At 38.6% G+C, this 17,879-nt stretch overlaps 1 pseudogene; it reads left to right on the forward strand.

Annotated features, from left to right (window-relative positions):
* Window positions 1-377: 377 nt before the first annotated feature.
* Window positions 378-3,945, forward strand: LOC129481524 (histone-lysine N-methyltransferase SETMAR-like; annotated as a pseudogene).
* The last annotated feature ends 13,934 nt before the right edge of the window (window positions 3,946-17,879 follow it).

Below are 17,879 nucleotides of genomic sequence, written 5' to 3' on the forward strand. Positions count from 1 at the left end.
ATTGGCTGCTGCTGTTTTCATCCCCTAACAACAAGCACCACAGTCGGAAAGGTGACAGGGAGCTTTCCCTGAATCCTACCCCATCCTCTCTGTGAGTTATCGGAGAAAAGGCCTACACAGGGTAAAAACCTTCTGTATCTGCCTCTATCTGCTGCCCTCAAGGGCTTCACCCTCTTCCTCTAGCCCAAACTCAGGTTTTAGCAGTTTATTAAAAATTTCCGTTATTCTTAATCCATTGCTCCTGCTATAACAGAACACCTGAGACTGGGTAATTTATAAAGAACAGAAATGTATTTCTCACAGTTCTGGAGGCTAGAAGTCTAAGATCAAAGTACCTGCAGGTTGGGTGTCTCGTGAGTGCCATCTCTGCTTCCAAGATGACCCTTGTTGCTAAATCCTTTGGAGGAGACAACACTGTGTCCTCACATGGCAGAAGAAACAGAAGGCAAGAGAGCCTTACTAGTTTCCTTGAGGCTTTTCTTAAAGGCACTAATGACCTCCTAATGGTGCCACCTCCTAATAGTATCGCATTGGTCATGAAGTTTTAATGTATGAATTTTAAGGGGACACATTCTGATCACAACATAGTTTGGTCTCCTAATCTGTTTATATGGCATCCATGGTTGTGTGCCCCAGGCACACATAGGCTTGGGTCCTATTTCACTCTGTAGGCCCCTTTATCTCCCCAGAATTCAATTTAGTTGCCCACTCTGTCATCTCTGATGTTTTTAAGAAAAGTTAATTTTCCATTTTCCTAGCTTTTTCTTATTGTAGGATTGAAGTGACTTTTTTTTCAAGCTGTCTACATGTCCAGACAAAAACCAGAAGCCAGGTCAATTGATTTTTGACAAGGTACAAAGGTAATTTAATGGAGAAAGGATAGGTTTTTCAATAAGTAGGACTTGGACCAGTGGGGATCTATATGCAAATGTGAACCTTGATACATACCTCACAACTTCACAGAAATGAACTCAAAATAGATTGTAGACCTAAATATAAAATGTTAAGAAAATAAAACTTCTCATAAGAAAACATAGGCAAAAAAAAAATGTATGCCCTTTGTTTTGGCAATGAGCATTTAGGTAGGATACTAAAGCATGATTCATAAAGGAAAAATTACAAATTAGACTTTATTAAAATTAAATACGTTGCTCTACAAAATACTCTGTTATGAAAAGACAACCCACAGAATGGGAAAAAATATTTCCAAGTCATCTATCAGACGAAAAACTGATACACAGAATATATAAAGAACTCTTAAAACTCAACAATAAGGAGTTTTAAAATGGGGAAAAGACTTGAATAGACACTTCACTGAAGAAGATATGCAGGTGACAAAATAGGCATATAAATAAGTGATCAACATCATAGGTATTAGGAAAAAGCAATCTGAAATGATGAGATACTATTATATACATATTAGAATCACCAAAATAAAGAAAACTGATGATACTGAGCACTAAGGAGGATGCAGAGCTACAGGAACTCCCATTCATTGCTGGGAGAATAAACAATTATACAGCCACAATGGAAGTTTGACAGTTTAACTTTTTCAGCATACTCTTGCCATACAACCCAGCAATGCCCCCCTTAGGTATTTGTTTACTAAAGTGAATCAAAAATGTATATCCATACTACCACTTGCACTCAAATGTTTATAGTAGATTTATTCATAATCACCAAAAACTGAAAACAACCCAGATGTCATTCAATGGATTAATGGATAAACAAACTCTAGTACATCTACTCAGTAATAAAAGAACAATTGATACACAATTGTCTAGGAAGTATATGAAGTGAAAAAACTTTGAATGCATTTTGCTAAGTCAAAGAAGCCAGATCCAAAAGGCTACCTATTGTGTGATTCCATTTATATGATATTCTGGAAAAGACAGAGCTATAGATATGAAAAAAAATTAAAAAAAACAGATCAGTGGATGGGGGAGTGAGGATTGACTACAAATGGCCACACAAGGAAATTTTCAGGAACATTAAACTATTAACATTAGCAGAAGCTGGGTCATGGGTATACAGAACTCTCTGAACTATCTTTGCAATTCTTTGGTAAATCTAAAATTGATTTTTTAAAAAAAGTTTGAAAGCAAACAGTAAGTCTTAGCTCTGTAACTGATGAGAAATAAAATAGAAGAATTTTTTGTTCACACAACAGACTGAATTGTAAAATGAGAAACTCAAAAGATGGCTAGCTTAACTAACTTATACCTTAAAATTTACAGAGCATTAAAGCATTAATTGCCGGTTTTTAAGAACTCATTATGATTCATGATCTATTTAAATAACAGAAAGAAATAAGGAATAAAGTATCTATCTTTTGAAAAATGAAATAAAAGTAAATATAGGAACATGGATATTTATTCTAGAACCAGAAAATTGTTTTGCATGAAAAGAGTAACACTCTTCACTAATTCTTATATCAGTTTACTTCAAAAGTGTACAAATATAGAGAACTTAAAATAGTCTGATTTTTTTCTTGTAGATTAAGTGAATAAAATAATCAAGTGCTCTGAAAATAAAAATTTGGGATGTGTTGTAACTTGCATATGTTGACAAATACATTACATTATTTCTGTAATCAATGTGTCCCATTCATCCAGGCTAGGAAACACAATGAGGTTAAAGTTATTTTAAAATTCAAATGAAATGACTCATTCCTTTGGCCCCATTTCTTGTAGAGAGAAGGTTTCTCTTGCCTCTCTGGGCTCCTTCTGGGTGTGATATTAGGGTAGTGAAAACATAATTGTGGTTTTTGCATTGTTGAAATTTGCCATTCGATATTGGGATACATCCTTAAATAGTGTGGTTATGTTATATGTCATTTTAATGGGCATTTCTCACTTTATTTCTTTTTGCTAATGACTTATGAATTGCTGTTGATTTTATATATTTATTTTAGACTATGGAAATGATGTTAGGCACAAAGCAAATTCAAGCAATTTTCTTATTCGAGTTTGAAATGGGTCATAAAACAGTGGAGACAACTCGCAGTATCAACAACGCATTTGGTCTACGAACTGCTAACAAACGTACAGTGGAGTGGTGGTTCAAGAGGTTTTCCAAAGGAGATGAGAGCCTTGAAGATGAAGAGCTAGTGGCCAGCCATTGGAAGTTGACAAGGACCAATTGAGAGTAATCATTGAAGCCGATCTTCTTAAAATTACACGAGAAGTTGCTGAAGCAATCAACGTCGACCATTCTATGGTCATTTGGCATTTGAAGCAAACTGGAAAGGTGAAAAAGCTTGATAAGTGGGTGTCTCATGAGCTGAGCAAAAATAAAAAAATTGGCGTTTTGAAGTGTCATCTTCTCTTATTCTACACAACGACACAAACCATTTCTTGATTGGATTGTGACATGTGAAAAAAAGTGGCTGTAACACAACAACCAGCGATGACCACCTCAGAGGTTGGACTGAGAAGAGGTTCCAAAGCACTTCCCAAAGCCAAACTTGCAGCAAAAATAGGTCACGGTCCCTGTTTGGTGGTCCGCTGCCTGTCTGATCCACTACAGCTTTCTGAATCCTGGCAAAACCGTTACATCTGAGAAGTATGCTCAGCAAACCAATGAGATGCACCAAAAACTGCAATGCCTACAGTAGGCATTGGTCAACAGAGAGGGCCCAATTCTTCCCCACGACAACACCTGACCATACATCACACAACCAGTGCTTCAAAACTTGAATGAATTGGGCTACAAAGTTTTGCCTCATCCACCATATCACCCGACCTCTCGCCAACCAGCTACCACTTCTTCAAGCATCTCAACAACTTTTTGCAGGGAAAATGCTTCCACAACCAGCAGGATGCAGAAAACGCTTTCCAAGAGTTGGTCGAATCCCAAAGCGTAGATTTTTATGCTACAGGAATAAACAAACACACTTCTCTTTGGCAAAAATGTGTTGATTGTAATGGTTCCTATTTTGATTAATAAAGATGTGTTTGAGCCTAGTTATACTGATTTAAAATTCACAGTCCAAAAGTACAATTACTTTTGCACCAACCTAATACCTCTCAGTCCTGCAGCTTTTCTCCATCCCAAGTCCTAGTTTAAAAGAGGAAACACCTGCCCAGGAGTTGATTTTCAGCTCTGGTTGCTGTCACTGTCAACTAGTGCCCTTCTTGAAACAGGTAATACAACCACTCTGGTGTCATTCTTCTTCCCTGGTTAACAGTCTAAGTCAGTGGTTCTCCGCAAGCAGCCCCCTGGCCAGCAGCGTCACCACCACCTGGAAGCTTCTTCCAAATACAATTTCCTGAGCCCCATTCCAAGACCTACTGAGTCAGAAACTACCTGGTAGAGCCCAGTCACCTGTTTCATCAAGGCCCCCAAGTAATTCTGATGCACACCATGCTGCAGTCGAAGAACCACTGACCTCTGGTGACCTGGACACAGGCACATACAAAACATTAAGGACCCAGAGGTGGGGCCTGAAACAAAGGCTTTCAGGGGCCTGGGCTTCCCCTGCACTGCTGGTCTGCCACTGCACTCTCTGGCTATGGAGATAAAAGAGAAAACTGGTCTCTCCTTCAAAATCAAGTTTAACTATGGTAGCTCCACATCACGGTAGGCTTGCTCTTGCCGTATGGTTCTTTTGTGACACACACACACACACACACACACAGAGAGAGTAACTTCCCCGAAAAAATGCCATTAAGCTAAGATCAAGGGATCCGGAGGGTTTGTTATTTTATTTGAGACAAGGTCAATTTGTCACCCACGCTGGAGTGCAGTGGTGTAATCACAGCTCACTATAGCCTCCACCTCCTGGGCTCAGGTGATCCTCCCACCTCAGCCTCCCAAGTAGCTGGGAGTACAAGTGTGTGCCACCACACCCAGCTAGCCTTTTTGTATTTTTTGTAGAGATGAGGTTTTACCATGTTGGTCAGTCTGCTTTCGAACTCCTGGGCTCAAGTGGTTCTCCTGCCTCAGCTTCCCAGAGTGTTGGGATTACAAGTGTAAGCCACCTTGCCTGGCCAGTTTTGTCTTAAAAAAACAAAAAACAAACAACAACAACAACAACAACAAAACACAGGCTGTGCCTAGAACTCCACTCTCTGTCAACCTCATCATCCGAAGAATAGATTCAGTAACCCAACTTGAACCCCAAGGTCCATCCTGAATTTCTCTCACAGACAAGTGACTCCCAGGCTGGCAAATTCTCTGAATTTCTCTGAAAATGTATGTACACATTTTAAACTATTTTTTTCTTACAACTTAGAAAAATGTCAATAAAAAAATTGGCACTGCTTTTTGGCCACTACAATATTACTATCTGGTGTTGTTTGAGAAGTAGCAACACAGAAGCAGCTTTCTGATTTCATCCTGAAATTCTGAAATTAGAGCACAACCCATCTAAAAGCCAGAAGGGCTGCATATGAACTGTGGGCTCACCTGTCATTGCTCATCATCACTCTGCTGTAAAGGCAAAGGGATACCACAGCAGGTGGCCTCTGTTTTTCATGGCAAAAAGCTATGGGGAGTCTCTGACATCCTGGGTAAACTGAGGTCACTAAAGCACCCATCTAGGGGAGTAGTGCTTTCAGGAGCTTCCCTGGCGATCAGCACATACCGCATTATAATTTGAGTGAATGATTTTGTGAGCCACAGGCCCCAGCCCTCTCCTGTTTCAAATCAGACGAATATAATAGCATCTTGCACGGCCCAGCACGTTGAAGCTTAGCACTTCCCCGTTCTAAGTCCAGTCCATGGAACCATGAGCCAGAAAGTCTGGGTTCAACACCTACCTCTCTACTTGTGTTCTCTTCCTCAAATCACTCAACCTTTCTCACTCTGCTTCCTCATTTAGTGAGAGTGGTGATGCCTCTGAGGCTGGGCAATGGTAAGGATAAATGAATGATGTGGAAGAATGTCTTGGTGTGTACTGAGGTGCTGTATATATGTAAGAATTGATCATTACTCCTCAAGAGCAAAGAGCATGCTGTCTATCGTGTCTTGACTGGGCATGGTCGGAAGTCCCAAGCCCCGTATTGTTCACATCCATTGAAGATCTTCTTGTGATTTGCCCTCCTGGTGATGATATAAGAGTTAAGAAGAAATTACTTAGGCAGATAGCAAGGGAATGGGAGTCCTCAGTAAGGCTTTTCTTTTTAATGAAAAGCAGCCCCAAATCATTTTCTAACAGAGCAGCCTGCGAGATGGGAACTTGCATAGGTGAATGCTGGCAGGAACTGAGGACTAGACATTTTCAAAATGGCGGCTCCACCATCCCTTCTCTCCCAGCCACATGTACTGTAAAGGAGCAGACAAGATGTCCCCCCCAACTGGAAAGCCCATTTGCATAAGATTAGGGTGAGGCAACCAGCCTTCCTGACTAGACGTCATACCTGACCGACCAATCTGTGAGTCCTATGTAAATCAGACACCACCTTTTCCAGCCTGCCTACAAAATCTGCTGCAGTTCACTGCCTCCCCGCTTTTTCAGATGTCTCTCTGTCTCTCTCTCAAGGGAGATGCAGATGCTCTCCTCTCTCCTTTCTTCTATTAAACTTTCCACTCCTTAACCCACCCACATGTGTCTGTATCCTGAATTCTTCCTCAGCGTGTGACAGTGAACCCCAGGGTATATACCCAAGACAGCGTAGCCGCTTCCCTGGGAGACTGGTACTCTTATTAGTTAAAGGTCCATGTTCAAATTGTTTCAGTGATGCTTGTTCCTGAATTGGTTGCCGTCTTCTCACTCATTTCAGTCTCTTGGCTAAGAGCACATTTACTTTGACTCCACCTGCGGCGCAGGACTCCAGCAGTGTCCCCTGCATTGCCTATTCACTGGGGGATTGCCACCTAGAAGATGGCATGACAGTGAGGCTTCCACTGCCTCTCCCTGCTTCTCTGCCCTTCTCCAAGCTGTCCTTAGCTCTCTGGAGCCTCAGGGAACAGAAGAGAGGATTAAATACTTAGAATTATCCCTTCTAATCTCCACCTGTCCATTAAATCCCTCTGTGCCTCTTGGGCCACTGACACAGCTTCTCTTGGCTTCAGGTCTCAAAACTGATTAGAGATAATGTCACCAGTGAACATTCTCAGGACTTTGTAAAGTTGAACTTATAAAACGTAGAGCATGTAAGATGACAAGGGCCTTAGGAGGGCTGCAGAAATCTGGCCAGTGGAATTTGTAGCATGCCAAATTGAAACTCACTTCTTGAGCATTTTATTTGTACAGTAAAACATTACATGTTTTCAGTCTCAAATCAAAATCTTAACATTTCTTCCTGAAAGTCTTAGCCAGAGCAATCAGGCAAAAGAAATAAAGGGCATCCAAATTGGAAAAGAGGGAGTCAAACTATCTCTGCCAATGATACGATCTCATACCTAAAAACTGTAGTGACTCCTCCACGACTCCTAGATTTGATAAACGAATTTAGCAAAGTCTCAAGTTACAAAATCAATGTACACAAATCAGTAGCACTGCTATACACCAACAACGACCCAGCTGAGAATCAAATCAAGAACTCAATCCCTTTTACAATAGCTACAAGAAAATAAAATTCCTAAGAATATACTTAACCAAGTAGGTGAAAGAACTATAAAATACTGCTGAGAGAAATAACAGATGACACAAGCAAATGGAAATATGTCCCATGCTCATGGACTGAAAGAATTAATATCATGAAAATGACCATACTTCCCAAAACAATTTACAGAGTCAGTGCAATTCCTATCAAAATACCAATGCCAATTTTCACAGAATTAGAAAAATTAATCATAAAATTCATGTGAAACCAGAAAGAGCCCAAATAGCCAAAGCAATCCTAAGCAAAAAGAAGAAATCTGGAGGCATTATATTAGCTGACTTCAAATTATATTATAAGGCTATAGTAATCAAAAGAGTATGGTACTGGTATAAAGGTAGATACATAGACTATGAAATACTACTCAGCCATAAAAAGAATGAAATAATATATTTTGCAAAAACTAGGATAGAACTGGAGGCAATTATTCATTTTTTTGACATTTAAAAAATATTTAATCCCCAAAATAACAAACTCATTGCATATAAACACACAATTGTCTTCATGAAAAATAACTACGGTTTTTGACCAAGTGCTCACAATTACCTATTACTTATCCACAGAACTTTCATTGACCAAATTTTAATCAGGCTTCTCTCCTCCCGATGGGCCCCTAAACTTTGGCTTGCCCCTAAGTTTCAGCAAGCCCTAAAGCACTAAGGTGCGAAACATCCTCCCTTAAAAGCTCGTTCTGAGAACTGGCTAACCACAAAAGAAACATTTCTTGTTTAAGTACCTGATTTCACCACCTGTTCACCTGCCTGCTTGCCCTCCTCCACCACATAGTCCCTGCCATCTCTGCTTACTCTTCCCTATATACAAAACAAAACAAAACAAAACAAAACCTTTTTTCTGGTTGGTTTTAAGACACTTGCCCATCCTGAGGTCAAAGCATTCTCCTTATTGCAATCATCTTTCCAAATAAAGTCTCTCCTTACCTAAGTCTGGTGTTGTTTCTATTTGGCATTTTTAAAATTTATTTTACTTTAAGTCTGGAATACAAGTGCAGGACATATAGGTTTGTTACATAATGGAGGCCATTATTCTAAGTGAATTAACCCAGGAATGGAAAACCAAATACCATATGTTCTCACTTATAAGTGAGTGCTAAGCCATGGGTACACAAAGGCACACAGAGTGGTAATAATGGACATTGGAGACTCAGAAGTGGGGAGGATGGGAGGGAGGCGAGGAATGAAAAACTACCTACTGAGTACAATGTACACTACCCAGGTGACAGGTACACTAAAATCCCAGATTTCACCACTAAACAATTCACCCACATAACCAAAATTCACTTGTACCCCTAAAGTTATTGAAATAAAAAATCTAAAAAATTAAATATTTCCTTTTAAATTTTCTCACAGCATTTGGTCTATAGGATAGATGAAACCACATCTATTTGAACAGTTAGGAAAATGAGATCATATTTATTTGAACATGTGTAAGGAACAATTTGGGTATATTTATGTAAATATTCAAATATTATTTGGGCAGCATCTCGGTGTAGCTGCTCAGGATTCAAAGATGAATGAGAAACATTCACCACATATGAGGAATTGGTCAGATGGTGGTGGAAACAGGTTGTTATGAACTGAATGTGACTCCTCCCAAAATTCATTTGTTGTAGCCCTAACCCCCAAAGTGATGGTATTTGAATGTGGGGTCTTTGGGAGGTGATTAGGTTGAGATGACATCGTGAGAGTAGGGCCTGCATGATGGGGTTAGTGTCCTTATAAGAAGAGGAAGAGACCAAAGATCTCTCTCTCCCACATCGTGTGAGCACGTGCCAAGGAGGTGGTGCTCTGCAAGCCAGGAGGAAGGCCCCCTCACCAAGAACTCAACTACATGAGCACCTTGGTCTTGGACTTCCAACCTCTAGAACTGTGAGAAAATAAATTGTCTGATGCTTAAGCCACCCAGTCTGTGTTTTGTTACAGAGCCTGAGCAGACTTAACATGCAGTTACATAAAATTTAGTGTATTACTGCATCTGGGTGGACATAGCTATACCTCAGATATACGTAGATGCAATGGGAAAACAGGGTAAGGAACAACTTTCTTGTTCAGGGGCGGTCACAAGTAGCTTCACCAAGAAGATAATATTTAAACTGAGACTTGAATTCATTGATTTATTGACTGTTTATTACATATTCACTGAATGTTTACTATGCACTTGGCACTGTTCTGAGTGGTAAGATTATAGCAGTAAACATATACATCAAACACTTTGTCCTTACACAGTTCACTTCTAGGGGAGGTGAAGTCATAATGCAATCAATTACACAAGGAATGAGACACCTCGGTCATTTGGAGGGTGAGGTGTCTGAGAGGAAGGGTAAGAAACAAGGCGTTCTTTCAATGGTAAGAAAGGACCAGATTGCAATGGGCCTTCTTTCAGTCTCTTAGGGTTTATTTTCTCAACTGCAAATTTGCAAAGGTTGGATTTGCTCGATGGTGCTCAGGTTTATAATGCTGGAATTATGGCTGCAAGACCTCTTTTCATACTGAAATTCCTTTGGGAAGTCATTTGTATTTGCAAGTCTGCAACTGCCTCCCAACCCTTGTTCTTCACCAAAACTTTTGTTATAAATGTCACAGTTGTGGAGTTTATTAGGAGTGGAACCCTCACCATAGAGCAGGATAAACTGTGCTGTGCACAGTTATTTTAGGACCAAGTAAGCTGAGCTGCATTGCTGGTTGTTACACCACCGGACTGTGAGCCTAAGAGCAGAGACTGTTTCGTAAGTTGATCATCGAATTGCAGGCATGAAGCCTGATGCCTGGCACATAGTAGCTGATCAACAATTAGCATAAAATATATTAGGGAGTTTGCCATTTCTGTTGCATGTGATAATTATTCCATTTCAATACAGCTATTTAATTTTATTAATTTTAAATATACTGTATACCAGCAATGTTCTAGAAATCATTTTAGGCAACCACTCTACTTTCAAGAAAAGCATGTAAAAAATAAAATACTTCTGATCCCTATAGTATTAATCTCACCCGTGCCTTCTGTCTCCTGCTTACACAGAAATTTCTGTTCATTAAGACTACAGGGCTCCCCGTAGGAGAGTTTATGCTGACAACTAAGATTTTAGAATCCAGTAAAAGAGATAACAATCTCAAATGAAACTAAAAAACTGTACAAACGCAAACACACATTTAAAAAGTAGCTTGAATGACACATTTCGAACAGGGGCCCGTGCAGCCCAGGCTTGGGCTGGAGTCACTCTCGCAGACCAGCCATGAAAAATAATAAACACATGGCCAGACATGTCTTCCATCTTCAGATGAATCTGAAAGGGGATGTAATGAATAACCACAGCACTGCCTCTCAGTACCCTCTTCCCCCTGCCTCTTCCTCCCCGTCTTTGTCTCCTGGCTCAGTGACCCCAAGGTTTCCCCACTCCTTTTCCCAAGATCCCCTCAAATCCCCTCCCAGCCCACCAGTGCCTTGTTTTTTGCCTCTTGCAGCTATCGTCCCATCTGTATTGTTTTTCCCCACAGATAATTTCTGTTCTTTCCAAAGCAACGCTCACCCTCACATTTCCAGTTTTGTCTTTACTTCCCCATTGCTCCAATTACTGCAGCCAGAGTCCAGACACCAGACTGTGAGGCCTAGCATCTAAGTTGGCAGCTGCAGAGGGCCCCTGGCTTGAGATCCAAGCAGGATTCTCTTCATTGTGCAGAGAAGAGGTAAAGATAACAAACACTTGTCATAGAAAACATTTTCCTTTAGCCCTATCACCTATGCAGAGCTGTTTTACTTGCTGAAACTGTCCCAACATCTATTGGAAGAAAATTTTTTTTAAAATTACCTTTTAAAAAAATATATTGTCACTCCTTAAAAGATGCTCTCCAAATAAGGCATAACTGTAATGAAATCCAAAAACCAAAACTGATGTGAGACCAAATAAACTTACAGGCGGGGGAATTCTGAGCCAAGAACAAGGAAGCTAAGAAAAGGGAAGGTGGTTGAAAACAAGGCCTGGAGGTCAGGGAGGCCCAGGTTCAAATCCTGGACCCAGAACTTAACATGGGTGGGATTTGGGACTTGTCATTCAATAGTGCTAAAGCTCTGTTTCTTTGCTGTAAAAATAATAGACTAATCTTAAACTGTTAAAGGCATGAAAGAGAAAGTGGTTAGCAAAGAGTTCAGTCCAAACTAAGTGCTCCTTGTATGTTAGTTATTATGATGATTGTGTGTATTACAGTCAAACCTCAACTCTAAGCCTGTTTACTTCCAGAACATCAGGTTTTGCATGCATTAACATTATAGAGTGTTTCATATTTTTTGTGAGACCTTCAGTTCTTATTATAAAGTTTCTTATTTTTCCCCATTGTTTTATACTCAGATATCATAGCTTATTCTACAATGTAATCTTGGAGTTTTCTATAAGCCTTAAAACAACAGAGATAATTTCGAGTTGCCATCTAGTGGAATACCATATATGAGGCTATTGTCATATGAGCACATATGACAATAGCCTCTTTAAGCCTTAGTTTGCATTATTTTAAGTCACCAGCTTCCAGCCAGTTCTCTGACAGTGTCATCACGACAGACAGGCTGAGCTAAGTCCTTTCTAAGGGTGTGCTGGAGGATTTCATATACATTTTTCTATTTATAAAACACTAGTGAAATAATAAGCTATACTCCAGGCAGCCTGAGGAAGTCTTATGAAATTGTTATGATTTGTTTGTGAGATAGAGGACAAATTCCGTGGTAATCTTCACCGAATTTTAATAAGGGTGAAAGGGAGACTTAATTAAGGAGTTCTTTGTGGCTTTTTTTTTTTTTAAAAAAACCACAGCCTCCGCAAGCATTTCCCCATGGCGTCTTATCGCTATAGTACAGACACAGTTGCATCTTTATCATGTGCGGCAGGGGCTGAGGCACAGAGACACATAAAAATAATGGCAATGCATTTATTTTTAAGGACACAACACTGTCTACTTTTCTTTCAGGCATCTAACTTCTATGCTTACGTGTCAGTTGCTGTGTTGAAGCATGGGTCCTATCTAACCAGTTTTCTGAGAATCTTGGCCATTGCACTTTATAGTACTGTTTCCAAGGATAAATTTTTCTAACTGGGGTTAGGGTGAGGTTGTAAAATAGCATATTTTTGTTTTAAAAATTCAAATGGCGCCTAAGGAGTATTTAAGAGAGTTTAACTCCTGTTGCGACTTCTTCAGCTACTTACCCATTGGTTGCAACCAATATAAAAGCTGTGCAACTTGGATGTTCAATGACAAGAACTTGGCATTAAAAAATTAGGGTACATCCTGGCCGGCCGCGGTGGCTCATGCCTGTAATCCCAGCACTTTGGGAGGCCGAGGTGGGCAGATCACAAGGTCAGGAGATCGAGACCATCCTGGCTAACACGGTGAAACCCCATCTCTACTAAGAATACAAAAAAAATTAGCTGGGCGTGGTGGCGGGCGCCTGTAGTCCCACCTACTCCAGAGGCTGAGGCAGGAGAATGGCATGAATCCAGGAGGCGGAGATTGCAGTGAGCCGAGATCACGCCACTGCACTCCAACCTGGGCAACAAAGCGAGACTCCGTCTCAAAAAAAAAATTAGGGTACATCCATATGAAGGGATGTTTGCCTTTTTGTGCAATTTTGAAAAGTGATCTTGGAGAAGAATGTATATTACCATGAAAATAAGTCCACTAAGTGAAAAGAAAAAAAAATACAAAGCCACATGCACTACATGATGTAATTTTGCTTAAAACACAAATCAACAGAAGTGATGTGGAAATGTTAGTATTATGGATGATTTTTGCTTTCTTCTTATCTGCATATTCTGTATTATCTACAATGAACAGGCATTCATTTTGTACTTATTACAAAAAAAAATCTTTAAAATGCAAGCTATGGTTGTGGTTGTAGAGAAGATGGATTAAAGACACTCCACCCTGTCTCTCTCACTGAATGCACCTATAATGCTTGAATAGAATGCAGGAAAGAACTATCTGATGACTATAATACATGGATGATAACAGGTGGATGGAGAAAGAGAACAGACTTTGAAGTCTTCATGAACCAGTGGTGAGTTTACCATTTTTTCCCTTCAGTATCATCCATCCTGAAATCAAAGGCACCCTGAAGCCCAGAAATCCACACCAGGTGTGGACAGAAAGGCCACAGGGAGACGACTTCTCTTGCTCTTGTCTTCCACAGCAATGCCCAAGCAACACTCCAGTGGCACTGGCAGCAGCATTGACAGCAATGACAGCAATCGTGCACCTAAAACTCTGAGGAAAGGGAACTCTTCTCCCTTATCAAAAGAACTGTGGTCCTTTGAATTTTCAGTGGATACACATTGCTATATGTGTTTTGCCTCTGTCTCCTCCTGCCACTTGGTCCTGGACATAGGCACAGTTGCAGTAAGTTTGCGTGATATTGGGAAAAATAGAACTCTAGATTTCTAGCCAGAGAATTGAGAAGAGAGGACGCAGGGAATAAGTGTACATTGGTGAAATAACAGAGAGGAGAGGGATCAAGAGCGTGACACCATAAAGTTGTGTATGAACTCCTGAGTGCCCCTCCTACCTGTGCATTTGTAAATCTGAACCTTATCAGCATATCACAGGCTTTGAGAATTGAGCTACGGGGCCACAGACTAGCCACTGGGACTGGTCTCAGCAGCAGTGAAAATACTTTGAAAATGGAATTATGCCAGACTCAGAGAAGGCAGGTCAGAATTTGCAGACCAAATGTAATCAAGGTGATTGCATGCCAAAACAACAGCAACAACAAGAATTACAAAGTTAACATTCTCTTTAGTATTTAAATAAGACCTAGAGTCTCATCATGTCCAGAATATAATCCAAGATTAATTGGCATACAAATAATCAGGAATATCTCATCACAATAAAAAATATAATTAACAGACACCAACTCTAAGTTTACATAAAAGTTAGAATTAACAGACTTCAAAGCAGCTATTACAACCACGTTCCCCAAATTAGATGATCTAAACATAACAGATAATAGATTTAAAATGTCAGAATGATTAAAAATAAACCCAAATACATACAGGTACTCTCTTTTAAGAAACTCTTTTTATATAGGTGGGTTAAAAGTGAAAGGAAGGACTAAGATATACAATGTGTACATTAATCAAAAGAAAACTGGAGTGTCTACATTAATATCAGATGAAGCAGATTTCAGAACAAGGAAAATTACCAGGGATAAACAGAACATAACATAATGGTAAAAGAGTCAATTCATCAAGTACTCCTAATAATCCTAAATGTGTATGCACTTAACAACAAAGCCTCAAGCTAAGTGAAGCAAAAACCAATAGACCTGAAGGAAAATAATGAATCCACAATTATAATGGAAGACTTCAATGCTCCTTCTTCAGATATAAGTCAAACAAGCAGTGGAAATCATCACGAATACAGAGAACTGAACATTGTCATAAACTAACTGCATCTAACTAAAATTTATAGAACATCCCACCCAACAACAGCACAATACACAGTGTTTTCAAGTACACATGAAACATTTCCCAAGATGGACTATTATTCTGTCATAAAACAAATGTTAACAAAAGAATTTGACCATTTGACTATTGAACACAATAGAATTAAACTAGAAATTACTAAAAGAAATATAACTGGAAAATTTTCAAACACTTGGAAATTAAATAATATGCTTAAATAATCTATAGGCCAAAAAGAAGACTTCAGGGAAATTAGAAAATATTTTGAACTGAATGAAATAAAAATACAAAATATCAAAATTTGTGAGATTCAAACAAAACAATGCTTGGAGAAAAATTTATAGAATTAACTGCTGATTTTTTTAAAAAAGAAATGTTATAAGTTGATAAACTAAAAAAATAACAAAATAAGCTAAAAGCAAATGGAAAGAAACAATAAAAATAAAAACAGTAATCAATGTAATAAAAAATGCAAAATCAATAAAAAAATTAATGAAACCAAAAGCTAATTCTTGAAAAGATGAATAAGACTGATAAACCTCAATCCAGACTGACAAACAGAAAATCAGAGAAAACACAAGAGATTATCACTGCAGACTCCATATACGTTAAAAAGAATAACAAGGGTATAGTACAAACAACTCTATGCACATAAATTCAATAACTCAGATAAAACGCATGGATTCTTTGAAAGCCACAAACTACCAAAACTCACCCAACAGGCAACAAACAAACTGAATTATCCCAAATCTATTAAATGAAGTGAATCCTTAGACAAAAAGCTTTCCAAAGAAGAAATCTCCAGACTTGTTTGCTTTTGCAGCTAAATTCTATCAAATAGTTGAAGAAATGACATCAATTCTACATAATCACCTCCAGAAAAGAGAAGAAATGAGAACACTCCTCCCCATCCATTTTATGAGGTCAGTATTACCCAGATACCCAAACCAAATAAAGACAATATAAGAAAATTTCAGACAAATATTCCTAATGAATATAAATGCAAACATCTTCAATAAAATATCATCAAATTAAATGTATAATACACATGATTAAATATATAACAAATACTAATACTCCATAACTAAATAGACTTTGTCCTGTGACTACAATAGTATTAATAGTCCAATATTCAAACATCAGTAAATGTTATTCATCAAAAAAAAAAAAAAGAATGAAAAGATTACCTATACAATGGAAGAAAATATTTCTAAACCACACATCCAACAAAGAGCTCATATTCAGAATATATTAAAAAAGAAAATCTCTAAAAACTCAATACTAAGTGTATTAGTCTATTCTCACACTGCTATAAAGATACTACCCGAGACTGGGTAATTTATAAAGGGTAATTTAGAACTCACAGTTCCACATGGCTGGGGAGGCCTCAGGAAACTTACAATCATGGCAGAAGGTGAAGCAGGCACATCTTACATGGCAGCAGGTGAGAGAGCGCAAGCCTGGGAGAACACAGGAAAAACTACCATTTATAAAATGAGCAGATCTCATGAGAATTCACTCAGGATCATGAGAACAGCATTGGGGAAACCACCCCCACGACCTAATCACCTCCCACAGGGTCTCTTCCTTGACACGTGGGGGTTACGGGGATTACAATTCAAGATGAGATCTGGGTGGGAACACAGCTAAACCATATCAAGAAAACAACACAGTTTAAAACATGGATGAAAGAATTAAGCAGACACTTCATCCAACGGGAGATAAGGACAATAAATAAGCACGTGAGAAAATGCTCAGCATCATTTACCATTAGGATAATGTAGATTAAAACCATGATCAGCTATCACTACATGCCTATTAAAATGTCTAAATTTTTTTTTAAATCTGACAGTATCAAGTGCTACTGAGGGTGCAGAATATGAACTGTCATATATTGCTGGTGGGAATGCAAGATGGTACAATCACTCTGGAGAAAAATAGCAGTTTCTTATAAAGCCACATATGCACTTACTACATGACCCAGCAATTTCACTCATGTGGACTTATCCTAGAGAAATGAAACTTATATTTCCACACGCTCCTGTACATGGATGTTTATTGAGGCCCTATTCATAACTGCAAACTTGGAAAGAACTCAAATGTCCTTCAGAGAAAAGGGTTATTGATAAATGGAACAACCTAGTTAAGTACTTCATTATGCTGAGTAAACAAAGACCGTCTTAAAAGATTACATACTGTTTGACTTTTATTCCACTGATATAACATCTTAGAATAGGCAAAACTATGGTGATAGGAAACAGATCAGTGGTTGCCAGGTGTTAGGGGTTGCGGGAGGATGTAGCTACAAAAGGGAAGTGTGAGATTTTGGGGAGTGATAAAACTGTTCTCTATTCTATTATGGTAGGGATTACACCCATCTATAGATATATTAAAACGCATAGAACTCTATATCCATTTAAAAAGTCAATTTTACTGTAAAGCAATTTAAAAAATTTGTATAGGTTATATTTATAGATCTATAAAAATCACACAGGCTTATAGACCACATCTATATACCTATATAAATGGCCAAAAACTGAAATTGGATCAGTTCTTTTATTTCATCAACTATCCATAACATAAAACACTGATTAACTCACATTTTTCTGATCAATAATCAGCTATTTTCACCTTTTTTGCTGAAATATTCGGTGTTATCTTTTAGTGTTAGATATTTAGATAAACATAAAATTTATTTCTTGAAAATGTATTTACTGAAGCAGCAGAAACATAAAATTAAAGTGCCAGTGACTTCATGTGATAGAAGTCTGAGATTTATTCTTCTGTAGAAGAGAGACACAATAATGTCCTCCATACAAAAGTTTGACAGATCAAACTTCTCAAGTAAAGGCAGTTACGTGATGAACAGTTTC

Source organism: Symphalangus syndactylus, chromosome 5, assembly GCF_028878055.3.
Source record: "Symphalangus syndactylus isolate Jambi chromosome 5, NHGRI_mSymSyn1-v2.1_pri, whole genome shotgun sequence".
NCBI classification, from domain to species: domain Eukaryota; kingdom Metazoa; phylum Chordata; class Mammalia; order Primates; family Hylobatidae; genus Symphalangus; species Symphalangus syndactylus.